The sequence below is a fragment of the Aethalodelphis obliquidens genome, unplaced genomic scaffold (genome assembly GCF_003676395.1).
Source record: "Aethalodelphis obliquidens isolate GAN/ISIS:26980383/991018 unplaced genomic scaffold, ASM367639v1 scaffold21, whole genome shotgun sequence".
NCBI lineage: Eukaryota > Metazoa > Chordata > Mammalia > Artiodactyla > Delphinidae > Aethalodelphis > Aethalodelphis obliquidens.
In genome coordinates this window covers 3,103,653-3,120,116 of record NW_020837965.1, presented here as the reverse complement: position 1 = coordinate 3,120,116, position 16,464 = coordinate 3,103,653, and the positions used below count along the sequence as shown (strand labels likewise).

Sequence of the window (16,464 nt, the reverse complement as noted above, 5' to 3'; positions counted from 1 at the left end):
CCTATCCTGATGACCTTATTTAATAACTCAATTTCCCCAGCACTCCCCATCCCCTTTGCCTTCTTTGTTTTCCCATCACATTCATTGCCTTCTAACATACTTCATCCATGGTTTATGCTGTTTATTGTCTGCCCCACCCTCATTAGAATGAAGGCCTCTTGAGGGCAGGGTCCATGTCTGTTTTACTTGCTGCTGAATGTTCCAGTGCCTAGCATAGTGCCTGGAATCCCAAAAAATCCATTCATGTGTGGAATGCATCAAGAGAAAAGTACCACCCAGCACGAACTAGCACAGTCTGGTTTGTTTCCTCCCTGTCACTTCGCTCCTGGCTTCCTAAGCTTGGCAGTGCCTGAGTGGAAAAATCTCTGAGAAAATCAGACAGAATTCTGCTTCTTCCCTGCTGCGCCTCTCACCCTTGCCAGGAGTCTGAGAAGATTTGGACTGTTCCTTCTTCCTTATGCTGCCCAAAATGCCACCACTTCCCTTCATCTTGGAGTGGGGGCCAGTCGAGGAAAATTTCAGTTAAGGGAAGCAAGAAGCTTGCAGGACTAAGGCAACCCCACTCGGTGGCCTGGAAGAACAACTCGGATGGACTCATCAGAATAACTGCACATTAACGAGCTTCCAGCACTGCATGCGCTATACAGGGGCTCTAGGCATTTTGTTCCATTCTGACTTCCCATCAGCCCTATGGAGTGGGAATTACCCTCCCATGTTACAGATGGAATAATAGAGGCTCAGAGAAGCTAATGGATAAGGCCAAGTTCTTCCCACCAGATGAGGAGCCCCATTTTGAACATGTATCTATCCTCCTCCAACCCAGTGCTTGCTCCTCCACGGCACATGGCCTCTCTTCTGCCGGACAAGCAGCTGAGATGCGCGGAGCAGAGCGGAGCTTGCTGAGTTCTCTGTCCAAGGTGCCACATCATGGGTGGTCTCTGTTGGCCTCGGGCTTCCCACCTGAGCTATGGAAGCTGAAGTTTTGGCCACGTCCCAATGATGAACGAGGACAATGACGTCACACCTGCCACCTGGCCTGAGCTCATCAGGGTGTGAACACTGCCCGTTCTGGCCCGTGGCCAGGCGTCCTCTCCTCACTCCGGTGTGCACCATGAGAGCTGGAGTCCAAAAGAGGGCTCCCTGGCTTTGCGGCCCCAGCAGATGCAGGGAAACCAAACCTACCCCTGTGTACAGATCTAGCTCCCCACCAGTGGGGAGGCCAAAGAGCTTGGATCAAAACTCCCGCTGTGGGTTCCCAGCCGAGGAACACAGTTAACCTACCTGGAGGGTAGAAACTCTCTCTCTCAGCAAACATTCAGCAGTCACTAAATAGGCAACGGGGAGCCACGGATGATTTTAGAGCAGGGGAGTGAGATGACTGCGCGGTGGTTTAGGGAGGTGAATCAGGCAGCAAAGCATGGTTGGGGGAGAACAGGCTTTCATAATGATCCGAGCTAACGTGTCAAGCACTCACTTACTGAGTGCTAGAGTTGTTTCAAGTGCTTTACAGATATCAACTTTTCTCTTCATAGTAACCCTAGGGGGTAGTACGTTGTTATTCCCATTTTACAGATGAGAAGACTGATGTGTAGAGAAATTACAAGGCTAGTAGGTGGTGGAGCTGGGAGCTGAACTCACCTGGCTCCCAAGCCTGCCTCCTTTACCATTATTTGATGCTGCCTCTCACAGGGATCTGGCTTGGGGGAACAGGGGTCCAGCATGGCCTGGGCGGTGGGCAGGGCCAAAGGAAGAGAAGTGGAACACTGCCTGCGGTTTAGACCCCTTGCCGTGGAGGGCTCTCACAAGGCCGGACCAGGAGAGTACAAGGGAGATGTGAACATCAAGCACTTTGATCTGAACTGAAAAGAACTATAGCTCAGATCACTTTTATTGATAAAAGCAACAATCACAATGTTCTTGGCCAAGAGCCCATACAGGATAACTTCTTTCATGGAAAAGAAATTTTAGAGACTCTCAGACAAAGAAATCTTATCACAGTTATAGCCTCCCTTGACTATCCAATCCTTCCTTGGTTTTATGTATTCACTTATTTACTTAAATAGGAGAGAAAGCCTCATTTTGATGCTAACCTGGCTTTAACACCTTCGAGCTTTGGAGGTCTGATCACCACCAGCGTCCCTTTCGCAAAGAAGGATGAGTTTCTGGGAGTCACCAGGTAGATGGAAGGAAAGGGAGGGAGCAGGGGCTCAGGGTGGCTGAGGCCGTGTGGGGAGGAGGCCGCTGCACCCAGGAAGGGCCCTGAGACCCAGGGCTTCCTGTGCTGTTTTAACAAGATTACGCTTGATTCCTCTGAGATGTTCGCCTACACCATTTTAAATGACACTATTCATATAAGTAATGCTTGAGAAGTTAAAAGAAATTGAGGTTGGAACATATCACTGAGTCCTTCCAGCTCCAACAGTCTATGAAGATACCATCTGTCTTAACCTTTTCCCAAGGAAAAATTGTCAAGAGGCAGGGAACTCTCAGAAGAGCCTTGTCAGGCTGGGACTAGGCCCGTTCCCAAACTGGAGTCAGCTGGGCAGGAGCCACTCGGGACTCAGCTAGCAGCTCGGGCTGGGGGCATCCTAACCAGAGCCAGAGAGTCTTTGGCCCCTTTCCCAGGTCTCAGGAGCCAGGGTCACCTGGGACAGTGTCCTTCCTGGCCTCTCCTGTTAGGCTATGGATTTAGGAGGGCTGGGGAGGGCCTTTGCTCAAGCGTGGACTAGACAGCCACGGGCCATGGGCTTGAGGAAGGAGCGGGTGGTAGGGGCTTTGCCCTGCTGGGCAGGATGACGGCAACAGCACCTACCTGGAGCAGCAGGTGAGGTCGGGGACTCAGGAGATGGCCTGTCACTGGCTCTCCCTCCTCTTAATCAGTCCTCAGGTGCTTCCAAGCGTCCCGGCTGAGTCCCTGCTTAATTCCTGACCACAAAGATGGGTCCTCCAAGGCTCTGTGGCACAGGGACAAAGAAGCACTCTCAGGGCAGGCGGGCATGGATTCCAGTCCTCCCTGAGCCTCCCTGTGGCTCCTCCCCCAGCCCAAGCAGGCCAGGCCCCTCCCAGGTCAAACATGCTTGTCAGCACGTTCCCACAAGGCCTGACTCAGGGGAGCTCTGATGGGGTGAGGGACACCCAGGATGCAGCCATGACCCCCAGTCTGCCCCCACCTCCACATCCAGCTGCCTAGCCCTGGGTGGCTGAGCCAGGAAGCCATCCCTCATCGCAGATGGGCAAGGGCCCAAAGGGAGGGGGACCATGGACAGAACACTGCACTGGAGTCCCGGCACCTAGGTCCGCTCTGCTACTTCTCCCTGGTGAGCTAGAACACTCCCACTTTCCCTCGGTGGGGTGGAGGCTTCAGTTAGATACACAGACACTGCCTGCAGGGCTGAGCTGGGGAGATCAGAGGGACCCATAACCATCAGGTGACTTCAAGTACGACCAGGATCATCTTGAGGCGGAGGTCTTGCTAAACTGCAGGTTTAAGGGCCCTATCCTAGCCCATCTCCAGGAAGGTGCCTGGGAACATGCATTTTAACAGGTTTCCCACGTGAGTGCAAATGAACTAGGACCCGCTGCACTATGTGCTGGGAAAGGGTCTACAAGTCCAAGGATGAAACTTTGATCATACACATGAGGGGGTCATCAGTCCCTCCCCTAAAAGCAGCATCATAGGAGCCCAGTCTCTGCAGCAGACTCGTCAGGGGCCCTGGGCAGCCCCTGAAAACCTCTCTGGGTCTCATTTTCCTCGTGGACAAAATGCAGATTGGAGATGACCTCTTGGGCCCTTCCAGGTGTAAAATTATGAATGTAAGGAGAGGTGAACCCACTGAGAAGTAAATTTATAAAGAAAGTTCAGGGAGCATTTTAAGTAGTATTCTCTCTGTATAAATAGTTTTTCTTAAATTCACTTTTTGAATTCTGAAAATAACATACTTACGGTGGGACAAATCAAACCATTCAAAATAATGCAGAATGAAAAGTCTCCCTGCTATTCCAGACCTCTGTTCCACTCCCAAACATAAACATTGTTAACTTTCCTGTTTGTTTTCTTCAAGGATTTTTCCATAAATATTGACAAATATATATCTATGCCTGCATCTTTATTTTAAACCCAACCAGGACCATATTCCTGGTACTCTATCTTTGTCTCTTAGTTAGTATACATCACACATCTCTGCAAACCAAGAGGCAGATCCTGCATTCCTGTAGCAGTTCATAATGTTCCACTGAAGGACGCACTATGATTTACACGAATCTGTCCTTGTTGGTGGACGTTTAGATTGTTTCTACGTTTTTGCTGCACAAACAAAGCTGCAGTAAACAGCTTTGGTTATACATCTTTGTGCATAAGTGTGAGGTTAGCTGTAGGATAAATCCCTAGGCGTAAGGAGTCAAAAGTTAGGTGGATCTAAAATTCTGATATTGCCAAATTGTCCTCCAAAGACGATGAACCAGTTTGCGCTGCCCAGCCACGCGTGAAGAGTGCCTGTTACCACCCCCCAACCCTTGACAACACTGTGAATTATCGAAGTTTTAAACTTTGCCAATATGCAAGTTGAAAAGGGCAACTTGTTTCAATGTGTAATTCTTTAAATATCAGAAAGGGCAGGCATTATTTTCATGTTTATTGATTGACTGACCTTTGCATTTATTTTTCTGTGAACTATGGTCTTTCTAATTTATCTTACTGATTTTTAAGAGGTTTTTCTAAATTAAGGCAATTAACTTTTACGTGTGTTACAAATTGTCATTTGTCTCTTTTTTTAACTTTATTTATGGCATTTTTGTTTATAGAAATTTCAGATTTTTCTGTAGTCAAAAGTATTTCTTGGGGCTTCCCTGATGGCACAGTGGTTAAGAATCCGCCTGCCAGTGCAAGGGACACAGGTTCGACCCCTGGTCCAAGAAGATCCCACATGCCACAGAGCAACTAAGACTGTGCGCCACAACTACTGAGCCCGCGTGCCACAACTACTGAAGCCCACATGCCTAGAGCCCGTGCTCTGCAACAAGAGAAGCAACTGCAGTGAGGAGCCCGTGTACCACAATGAAGAGTGGCCCCCGCTCGCCACAACTAGAGAAAGCCTGTGCGCAGCAATGAAGACCCAACACAACCAAAAATAAATAAATAAAACAAAATAAATTTATAATAAAAAAAAGTATTTCCTACTAGAGGATCCTAAAAATATTTGCCCATGTTTTCCACTAGTATTAGGAATTTTTTTTCTTTTTAATCTTTTCTTTCTAGAATTTATTTTGGTGTTTCAAGTGTGGTAGGCCAGCTTTATTTCTTTCTCCAAAGGGCTAATTGTCTCAAAGTCATGTTTGGATAATTCATTTTCTGCCCGTCACCCCTCTACATTCAAAATCTCAGTTTAACTACGTATTAGGATAGATAACAAAGAGTCAAGTGCTGAGTCAAATGCCAACTTCATTGGATCCAGGAGAAGTTACCTAACCTTCCTGTGCCTCAGTCTCCTTGTCTAAAAATGGGGTTAACCGAATTATGTAGGGGAAAATATAGGGAAACAAAGTATTGTGGGGATTTTCAGGCAGTTCACTAAGAAAAATATTATATTATTTCTATGGATTTTAGGATATGTGTGGTACTTGTCAGCTTTCTGACACATTATTTGATATAATTTCATTTCTCATTCTAAATAAATAAATATTTCTAACTTTGGGAAGAAATGAGGACAACAATAGCACCATCTGCTTAGGGTTATTATGAGACTTCAATGACTTATTTCAGAAAAAGGATGTAGAAAGATGAAACTATGAGACTCACCTTCGCTGTAAAGACACACACAGGCTATAAGTGAAAGGACGGAAGAAGATATTCCATGCAAATGGTAAACAAAAGAGACCAGGGGTGGCCACACTTATATCAGATAAAACAGACTTTAGGTCAAAAGCTGCCACAAGAGACAAAGAAGGATATTATATAATGATAAAAAGTCAATTCCCCAGGAAGAAATAACAATTATAAATATATATGCACCTAACAGCAGAGCACCCAAATATATGAAGAAAGCATTGACAGAATGGAAGGGAGGACTAGAAACACAATAATAGTGGGAGATTTCAATAAACCTCTTTCAATCATAGGTAGAACAACCAGACAGAAGATGAATAAGGAAACAGAGGACTTGGATATATTCAACACTATAGACCAACTGTACCCAATGGACATATATAGAACACTCCACCCAACAGCAGCAGAATACACCTTCTTCTCAAGGGCACACAGAACATTCTCCACGATAGATCACATGTTAGGCTACAGGTGAGGGCCACAGAACAGTGCCTGGCACATGGGAATTACTATATGTTGGTGATTACTATTATCATCACCACATAGTAAACGTCCTTGGGTCTTTGTCTAGATATACTTTTTTGTTTCATTGATCTGTGAGGCAGTTCCATCACTCGACAAATATCTATAATTATGTGTGAAGCCCTGTTCTAAGTAAGTGTTGAGAACCAGGAGTGAGCAGCAGTAATAAGAGCTGTTCCTGCCCCCTCGGGTTAGACTCACTTCTAGTTATTTTTAGCACTTTTACTGATATAAAAAATATTTTTTTCATTTTATATATATATATATATATTTTTTTTTTTTTTTTTTTTTTTTTTTTTTTTTTTTGCGGTACGCGGGCCTCTCACTGCTGTGGCCTCTCCGTTGCGGAGCACAGGCTCCGGACGCGCAGGCTCAGCGGCCATGGCTCACGGGCCCAGCCGCTCCACGGCATGTGGGATCATCCCGGACCGGGGAGCGAACCCGTGTCCCCTGCATCAGCAGGCGGACTCCCAACCACTGCGCCACCAGGGAAGCCCCATTATATTTTAAAAGAGGCTAAAGTTTATATACAGGAAAACGATACATTTTTGTTCTTAATACTTATTAGCAGTCATCTTAGTATATTCCATTATTATTTCTAATAGTCTTTCAGTGGACTATCTTCTTTTTTCTCCAGATGGCCAATCTCATCATCTACAATTTAAATTGATAAACTGGCCTCCTTTTATAACTCGCATTTTCAAACTTTGTATTGGCTTGTACTTCTAGGGAAGTGTTAAAGAATGAAGGTAATGGTGGTCACTTGTTCCTTGTAGGTATGTCTTTGTACACCCATATACACATACATACACAAACACATAAAATGTTAAGCAATACCCATCTATTCCTATTAAGTAAGAGTTAAAATCAGGGACATATGTTGAACTTTATCAAATGCCTTTTAAGTATTTTTAGCATTTTTGGAGCTGCTTATATGATTTTTCATCTCTTTTGAACTGTTAGTTTGTTCAATGATATTAATAGTTCTCCTAATATTGAATCTATATCTCTGGAATATAACCCCACTTGCTTGTGGTATATTCATTTTTTAAACATAATGTTGTGTGAGTCTATCTGTTTCTAGTAATTTATGAATTTTGCACCAATATTCATAAAGGAGATTTTTGTAGTACTTTATCTCTTTTCTGTGTGTGTGCTGTTTTTGTCAGGGTTGTGCTGGCTTCATAGACTACTCTGGAATCTTTCCTTCTCTGTGATTTGGCACAGTTGGTGCAGTTTAAATAACATTGGAATTATCTCTTCCTTGAAGCTTTGATAGAAATTAAGAGCTATCTAAACCTGGGGTTTTTGGAGTGGAGTTTTATGAAAACTCAGTTTCTTCCATGATTATTGGTCTGTTGGGGTTTTCTAGTTCTTCTGGGGTCAAACTGATGATTTGTATTTTCTCAGAAAACTCTCAGTTTCAGATGGTTTTCAACTTGCATGTGGTCGAGCACAGGATCCTTAAAGAATTCTTTCTGTTTTCTCTGTATCACTGGCTACTTCTCCAATTTAACGTTCAATGTTATGTTTGGCTCATTCCTCCCCCAACTCACATTAGATTATCTGGACTTAAAAAAATCATAAAGTGACACATGATTTTTTTTTTCCAGGAGCCTATTTGCTATGTGCACAGCCCACACATAGAGGAGCTAGAATGAGGGGTGAGGATGAGGAAAGTAGCAGGGGAGGGGCAGCTTGATAAACATTTGAAAAGTGCAAAGAGCCTGCCCACCTGCTCCCTGGCCTTGAACACCCTACATCTCCTTTCCCCAACTCCCCCCACCCAGTTAAACCCACCAACTCCCACCCTTCCTTCAACACCCAGCTGTCACCTCCTCTTGGAATCTTTCCTGATTTCCCTGGGAAACGTCAGCACCTTTCCTCTGACATCCCAGATTACTCAATTTTTTTCTTAATTTTGAAAAATTTTAGACACAAAAAAGTTAAAAGTATAAAACCAACAAAATTAACAAATGTTAATATTCTGTGGACCTAATCAAACTTACAAGCTTTTGCACAGCGAAGGAAACCATAAAAAAAACAAAAAGACAACCTATGGAATGGGAGAAAATAACTGCAAATGATGTGACAGACAAGGGCTTAATCTCCAAAATATACAAACAGCTCATACAACTCAACAACAAAAAAACAAACAACCCAATTGAAAAATGGGCAGAAGACCTTAATAGACATTACTCCAAAGAAGACCTACAGATGGCCAGTAAGCACATGAAAAAGATGCTCAACATCACTAATCATTAGAGAAATGCAAATCAAAACTGCAATGAGGTACCACCTCACACCAGTCAAAATGGCCATCATTAAAAAGTCTACAAATAACAAACACTCGGGGCTTCCCTGGTGGCACAGTGGTTGAGAGTCCGCCTGCCAATGCAGGGGACACGGGTTTGTGCCCCAGTCCGGGAAGATCCCACATGCCGCAGAGCGGCTGGGCCTGTGAGCCATGGCCGCTGAGCCTGCACGTCCGGAGGCTGTGCTCCGCAACGGGAGAGGCCACAACAGTGAGAGGCCCACGTACCGCAAAAAAACCAAAACAAAACACTGGAGAGGGTGTGGAGAAAAGGGAACCCTCCTTCACTGCTGGTGGGAATGTAAGTTGGTGCAGCCACTATGGAAAACAGTATGGAGGTTCCTCAGAAAACTAAAAATAGAATTGCCATATGACCCAGCAATCCCACTCCTGGGCATATACCCAGACAAAACTATAATTCGAAAAGATACATGCACCCCTATGTTCATAGCAGCACTATTCACAATAGCCAAGTCATGTAAACAACCAAAATGTCTATCGACAGATGAATGGATAAAGAAGATGTGGCACATATATACGATGGAATAGTACTCAGCCATAAAAAAGAACAAAATAATGCCATCTGCAGCAACATGGAAGCAACTAGAGATTATCATACTAAGTGAAGTAAGTCAGAAGGAGAAAGACAAATACCATATGATATCACTTATACGTGGAATCTAAAATGTGGCACAAATGAACCTGTCTACAAAACAGAAACAGACTCACAGACATAGAGAACAGGCTGGTGGTTGCCAACGGGGAGGGGGTGGGGGAGGGGAGGACTGGGAGTGTGGGATTAGCAGATGCCAGCTGGTATATACAGGATGGATAAACAGCAAGGTCCTACTGTATAGCTCAGGGAACTGTATTCAATATCTTGTGATAAACCGTAATGGAAAAGAATATTAAAAAAATCATGTCTATGTGTGTATAGCTGAGTCACTTTGCTGTACAGTAGAGATCGGCACAACACTGTAAATCAACTCTACTTCAACAAAAAAAAGTTAAAAAAAAACCCAAATGTTAACATTCTGTCATTTTTGCTTCCGATCTTCCTTGTTAAAAGAAGTGTTACAAATTAGAAGTCCTTTCGTTTCCCCTTTCAGTCTCAGTGCCCTCTCTCTGCTTCTCCAAAGACCAGCAGAAGCATGAACTTGGTAGGTATTACAGCACTGCAACATGTTTGTGTCCATAAATCATAGACATTGTTTTGTGATTTTTATTAAAATTAAATTTTCACTAATGGTACTATTCTGCAATTTCCTTTTTCTGCAATATTGTTTTTGAGATTGATGCATGATAATAAAGGATATGTGTGTGTGTGTATATATCAACTTTTTGAGGTATAATTTATAAAACATAAAATTCTCCAATTATTTATATTTTAACTGCTGTTGTAACATCACATTTTTACTTGTCCACTTCATTATTGTAGATATTGAGGTCGAGACCTCTTTTTTTCTGTTTCGAACACTGCTGCCCTAGATAGCCATGGAACCGTCTCCTTATGCACGTGTGAGTTTCTCTGGATAATTATACAGCCAGATGTGAAACTGTTGGTCATAAAGTATGTACATTTTCACCTTTAATTGCCATTGCCCAAATGTCCCCCGGTGTTTGTACTGCCATTATTGGAGCATCTCTGAAGCTGTCGTCATTATCTGGTGACGTGCCTACCTGCCCCTTCCCCATGAATTACTGGAGGGCATGTATGTGACTGGCACTCAATGAACACGATAAATGAAAGGATGAGCTCACCGTCTAGCAGAAGAGACAGACTCAAATGGGACAAGCACATTAAAGGCTACGAGACCTCCTGTGGCTGGGATCCAGGGAAGGCTTCATGGAGGAGAAGGCATTCAAATTGGGGTCTGAAGACCAGGGAGACCCTGAACAGATGAGGATGGGGATAAGGGCAAGGACTGGGATGGTGGGGGGAGTGGGTGGGACAATCGAGGGTACATTTGCTTTGCCAGAGTAATGGTTCTTAGCCGAGCTGGGGGTGGGGTGTGTGTGTTTTGTAAAAACTTCAAGGTGATCTGATACCTCCCCTGTCCCCATGCAGGAAGAGCCTCTGAGCTGGAGCAGGGTGCGAGGGAAGGGTGAAGGAAGCAGGAGGACAGACTGGAAAAGGTATTTGGGGCTTAATCCAAGATGACCGTTCAGTGGCGGGCTCTGGGGAGCCAGTAAGAAGGGACCAGGTCAGAGCTGGGCTCCAAGATGATTCATCCGACAGGCAGGCAGGTAGCTGCTCTCGGCCCCTGGAATAAGGCCTATGTCAGAGAGCCCGCTCCTCCCAACCTCTTTTCCTCCTCTGTCTCCGGAAAAAATCAGGGCTGTGGGGCCTGGGTTTCCTCCCCAGACCCACAGGAGGGAGGGAGCTCTACCTGCTCCCCCACTTGGCAGCTCTGGGAACCCAGGCCAGGGGCTTGCACATCGCTTCCTGTCCCCTCCACGCCCCCTGCTCCGCGCAGGTGCCTGGACCAGGGCTCCGAGGAGTCCGTCTGTGAAGTGCGGAGCATCTCTTCCCTCTGCCTGGGCTCAGGCATCCTGAATACGCCTTCAGTGTGTCCCAGGGCATGGGTGGGGTGGGGTGGGGTGGGGTGGGGTGGGAATCCTATCCTTCCATTTTCCCTGTTGCCCTTCAGCAGAATCCAGCTCTGGGCACCCTGCCCAGAGTGGAGGGGAAGGGGAAAACGCATGACCTTCACTTCATCTTAAGCAACTTCAGCAAAACCACCAGCAGCGGCAAGGGCAGGCGAGCTGAGGATGTGTCAGCTGCGCTCCAGGGAGGAGGAACCCTCCCCTGGAGACGGACCAGCCTTGGGCCAGTTTAGGCTCCACCACTGTTGTGCGTGGGTGTGGCTGTGGCTATTACGACCCCTCTGAGCCCCAGCTTTCTCTTCTATCGAGTGGGCTACTCACACCTGCTCTGTCCCTCTCCTGGGCGTGCAGAGGACTAAAAAGTAATGACAAGGAATGTGAGGTCGCTGAGTGGCACCAGGATCTCAGGCCAGGGACACTGTTCAGGCTCTTGCTCTTCCGGTGCCTGAGGAAGTCTTCCCAAAGTCTGGCCTAATTCGCAGGCCTGGGCACACTAGGTCCTGGCCCAGGAGGGATCCCTGACCTGGTACCAACCTGTTTGCTGTACTGAAGGATGCCCCGCTCTGGCTCTGAGATGTCCCCCGCTACCAGGTCCTCAGGGATCTGAAGCTCTTTTTAAGGGAACAGCTCAGCTCCAACAGTGCCTATAGGGCCACCAACACCGTTGGTCAGCTACTGCCACCAAAGCATGGCCAGCCAACCCAGAGACCCCAGGACAGCTGGCCACTCGGCAGGTAAAAGGGTGAGCAACTGGGAAGAAGGGGGCTCCCAGTCACCAATCACATGCCAGACACCTTTCTGCTTCCTCCCACTCATCCTCCGAATGGCCCATTGCAGTGGGGGTTATTCTGCCATGTTGTGAATGGAAGACTCACAGAGGTGAAGCGAGCAGTTAATGAAGCAGGTGGAAACTCAGCTCCCAAGTGCCCCCAGGCAGTGCGTCTGGTGTGCCGGCCTCCACGCTCCCAAGCCCTCCATCAAGCATGGCTGGCCTCCACATCAGAAACCTAACAGACAGCCGTATCCTTGGCCAACTGGCCAGAGGTCCACCTTGCTCATCGGTGTCTCCACAGATCTCAGGACGCCTTGCTCTTCTTCCAGGACCCCGTGGCCTGGGGCCAGTGTCCCGCTGGCTGGGCACAATTCTGAGAAGACTCAGCCAGAGGGAGGAGAAGGCTCCTGTCTCCGGGGTCACCTTCCTTGGCGAGGTCACTCAGTCATGGGGAGGGCAGGCTTGGCTTCTGGCTGGAAGCTGGCCTGACCTCTCTGCCTCTGATCCTCTGAGGCTGCCAGAGGCCCCGACCTGGCATCACCAAGGGTCTGCAGGTGGCACAGGGCTGTGCCGTACCTCAGCCACCCCAGCTCAGCTCTTCAGAGCCTGCCTCCCGGGTGCTCGTGCGAAACAGCAGAGTGGAAAGTGAGAAAAGCAGAAGGAGGGGGCCCAGGACACTTGGATCCTGGTTTTCTAATTGGGCCCAGGCTTCAGGTTCTTTCTGGAGCATTACTAATCACGAGGAGGTGACAGTGGGATACCCCCTCCCCCTGCCTCTGCGGGTTCCAGTACCAGCCCCAGGCACGCTGGGAAGGACCGTGGCAGCTTGGGTACCTACCCTGCCCTAGAAACACAGGACAGAAAGTTCTGGCCACTGGTGCTCTTCTAAAGGGCCACGCTTGGTTGGTCCAGAGCAATCCAGACAGATCTAGAACAAGGACACATCATAGCTCATGAGCTGCCCGTGTCATGTTCTCAACTCCCCCATTACCCTGTTTTGCACAAGTTGCACCAGCCACCTCGTGGGCAAGAACGAGGGGCCCGCTGTACACCACCCATGCTGACCTGTGAGTGAGCTGCAAAAACCACTGCTCTCCCGGAGAGGGAAGAGGAGGGAATGCCGGGCCCCACGTCAGGCAAAACAGTGCACTAAAAGCTGCTGGTCTCACCTGAAGCTGAGTGCTTCCCTAAGCGCTTCCATTACAGCCTTCCCAGGGTGAGACTGCCCATGGCCCGAATGCTCTGCAGCCGCCCTGCACCCTGGACACTCTGTGCAAAGAGCTCCCAGCACTTCACGCCCATTATCTCTACAGTTCTTTCACCAGCTCCTTCCCAGGAAGAACCAGAGTGGAGAGTCCACGGGATTCGAGAGTCAGTGGGGAGGATCCAGGCCTGCAGGCAGGTCTGCTGTGCTTACGGTGTGGAAATCATGTTAAATGTCACAGGTGGTTGAGGAGGGGGAAGGGAAGTCCTCAAGGGCCAAAACACAACATGAACTGGGCTGGGGAAGGATGGCCTGCCTGCCAAACCTAGAAGGGTGCTCTAGACTGGCCATGGCGGGGAGAGGGCAGCCTCCGCAGAGGGATTGGCCACATTTCCCCCATCGAGGCCGGAAACAGATGGCTTCAATCTAGACCAGAGTCTCCAGGAATAACATTTCCCATCTGCAATAAACACTTGACATGTGTCCAAAGCCCTCCCACCCAACAGGGGAATGTGTTTTCATGTTTTCAGGTAGGGAAACTTGGAGGGCAGAGTGCCAGCTACTAGGGGCTCTGGTCCAGAAGCAGGTACTATGTTCCGTAAGTGGTTGTCCTCCCACTACCTGAGGGCCTCTCCAAGGCCTGCCTCTGCTTCTGCCAACCAGGAGGGATCACCACCAGCTTCCCTGGGTCATGGGGCAGTGGCCTTCCTCCTGGAGAAGGGCTAGAAGGGACCCTTGGGGGGGCAGAGGAGCCAGACACACGGTGGGTACTCCTCTCTCTGGCATTGTACTGTCACTCCACGGGCAGCTAGCTGTGATCTGGGAACCCCATCCCCTCCCACAGGCCACCCCAGTGATTACTCGGGGTCATCATGTAGCCCAGGGCATGCGATGGAATCACCAGGGGCCAGCTTTCAGGGGCTCTGTGCTCGGAGGGTGTGTCTGAAAAGCATCAACTCATGCACCAGGCACATGGTAACTGTTTTGCTCAGAATCACGGACTTCCCATCCTGTGATGCTGTCAGAGGGATAACTGAAGTCCCTCTGCCCGTGGGCCCCCTCAGTGGCTGTGATCACAGCTGCTGGCACCAGGGCAGGAGAAACAGCTGCTCTTGGCTCTGAGAGGCCCACAGAATTTGTGTGTCCACTCTGGGTGCACGATGGGAAGGTAACCAAGAGACTTTGGCTCCCCTCTTCAAGTTGCTTCTTTCCTAAGAAATCTGAAAACACATCTCAATGGAGGAGAAGATGCTGGAGCTGTCCCCTACCACTGACACCCCCCTCCCATCAGGAGGCACTCACAGCCTCACCTCACCGGGGCAGGGGCTGAAGGTGGAGAGGAGGAGAGAGGAAGGGGCCTCATCTAGTCTGCCCTGCGATGGGCCGGGGGTGTCAGCAGACCTGGGTGCAGGTAAGAGCCCTGGAGCAACTCGCTACACCCTCGGTGACTCAGCTTCCTCACCTGTACAGTGACACTGCCTTGCTCCAGCTCTAAAATAAAATACAGCTCTCTGCCCGCCTCAGTTTCCCCCCAGAGAAAAGTATCTGCACCAGGGAGAAGGAGGGTGAATTCACAAGGTGAATTCAGGAAAAGTTCACCTCCAAGGGCAACAGATCCTATGCAGTCCATTTCTCCCGGGGACAGGAGTTGGGGAGGGAGCAAGGTTGAGATCCACGGGGTGGTGGTGGGGTTGACGCTGAGAGAAGGTGGACTCAGTTCCCCCAGCTCTTCTCCAGGGAGAGGAGGGCTGTTAATGGAGAAAGTCCATCTGCCTGTCCCCCGTCCCTCCCACAGCAGCCTGGGAACTTCCAATTGGCTTTCATCAAGGCTGGTACACGAGACTGAAGCCCAGAACTGGGCTGCCCCTTCCGGCCTTCCTCCCCTGGAAGCCAACTCTCATTCTCTCCCTGAGTCCACAAGCAGAACAGGGGCCCGTAGCTCCTCTACTTAGATGACTGTTTTTCATGAGTAGTTTTTCCCTGTCCTCATACAATTCTGATCCCTGCAGTGTTCACAGCCATGACACTCTGGAGCCTCCACAGAAGTTATATCTCCCTCCATTCTCAGGAATGAGGAAAGGGGGCACTGGGGGCGGGGGGTGTCCACCCCAGATTGGAACGGAGGCCTTCAGAGTAAGCTCAGCTCCTGGCCCTCCAGAGAGCGTCAGGGCAAGGCAGTGCCTGGGAGGCCAGCTCTGCAGGACCTGCTGAGTGACCTTGGTGAAGCCACAGCACCCCTGGGCCTCAGTTTCCCCAGGTCCATCATACAGATCCAAAGTTTCTCTCTCGAGGCCAAGGTGAGGATGAACGCAAGAACCTTTCTGTGAAAGCATATGAGAAAAGGTGCCGTATTTTGTCCCTGAGAGCCCAGAAGTCCCGCCCACTCAGCACAGAATGAGACCGACCCCCCCCCCCCCCCCCCCCCCCCCCCCCCCCCCCCCCCCGACCCAATGAATACGGTCGACCAAGCCACGGCCCTTCCTGGTAGGCGGCTCCTTCCACCCTGCCCTGGGTCCACGCTGGGGGAGAGCCGGCGAGGCCACGGAGTGTGGCGCAGTCTCCCCCGCCCCCATCCCTCCCAGTCCGAGGTCCCGGAAAGCGTAGAGCAAGCAGTCCTGCCCCACCCCCTCCCCTGTCCAGGACCCGGATTGTGCGCCCCTTCTTCCAGCCGGGAAGACCAGTTCCAGCTGATACCACCCGCTTGCTCACCACGTCTGCGCCCTCGGCGCCTCGGCGCCACGGCCCCAGCGCCAGGAAAGGTACGCAGGCCGCCGGGATGCGGTGACGGGCAACACGCTCCCTACCTGGGAGGAGACTGCCAGCCGGTCGTCCTCCTCGCGGGCCTAGTGAAGCCAGCCCCACCTGGCAAGGGACTGTCAGCAAATTCCCCGCTGCATCACCATGGGAGCGGCATCCCGGCCCCTCCCAGGCAGAAGCCAACCTTGGCCCCGCCCCAATGCTGCTTGACCCGCGAGGGAACCCAGGCTGGATTTTCATATGCAAAGGCCCAGGCTCCGCCTTAGAGACTTTGTAGCTACCAGGAACCATCAGCAAATTACCATCGCAAATATACAAGGCTGGCAGTCCCTTGCTGTAGACACTCCAGCACCCTCCGAAGCTTTGGGCCCTGGCAGGCGTCCTGCTGCTCTCTGCCCACCCTACAGCCTTCACCCCCACTTCAAGCTCTCCTTTGAGGCTAGTGCCCCTTTCAACCCACCCAACCC

At 49.4% G+C, this 16,464-nt stretch overlaps 1 protein-coding gene across 7 annotated transcripts in view; it reads right to left on the bottom strand.

The window, feature by feature from the left end:
• The window catches only part of TMEM63C (transmembrane protein 63C), a 69,888-nt gene extending 53,740 nt beyond the window's left edge, over window positions 1–16,148 (bottom strand). For 5 of the 7 annotated variants that reach the window (XR_003435575.1, XM_027120141.1, XM_027120140.1 and 2 more), the window contains exons 1-2: window positions 15,950–16,045; window positions 2,813–2,954 (exon numbers count right to left, since the gene is read on the bottom strand). The gene's annotated coding sequence lies outside the window, so the exon portion shown is untranslated. Of the gene's footprint in view, window positions 1–2,812; window positions 2,955–15,949 lie in introns of all 7 variants that reach the window. The other 2 variants (XM_027120142.1, XM_027120143.1) reach the window with 2 other exon arrangements.
• Between the last annotated feature and the right edge of the window lie 316 nt (window positions 16,149–16,464).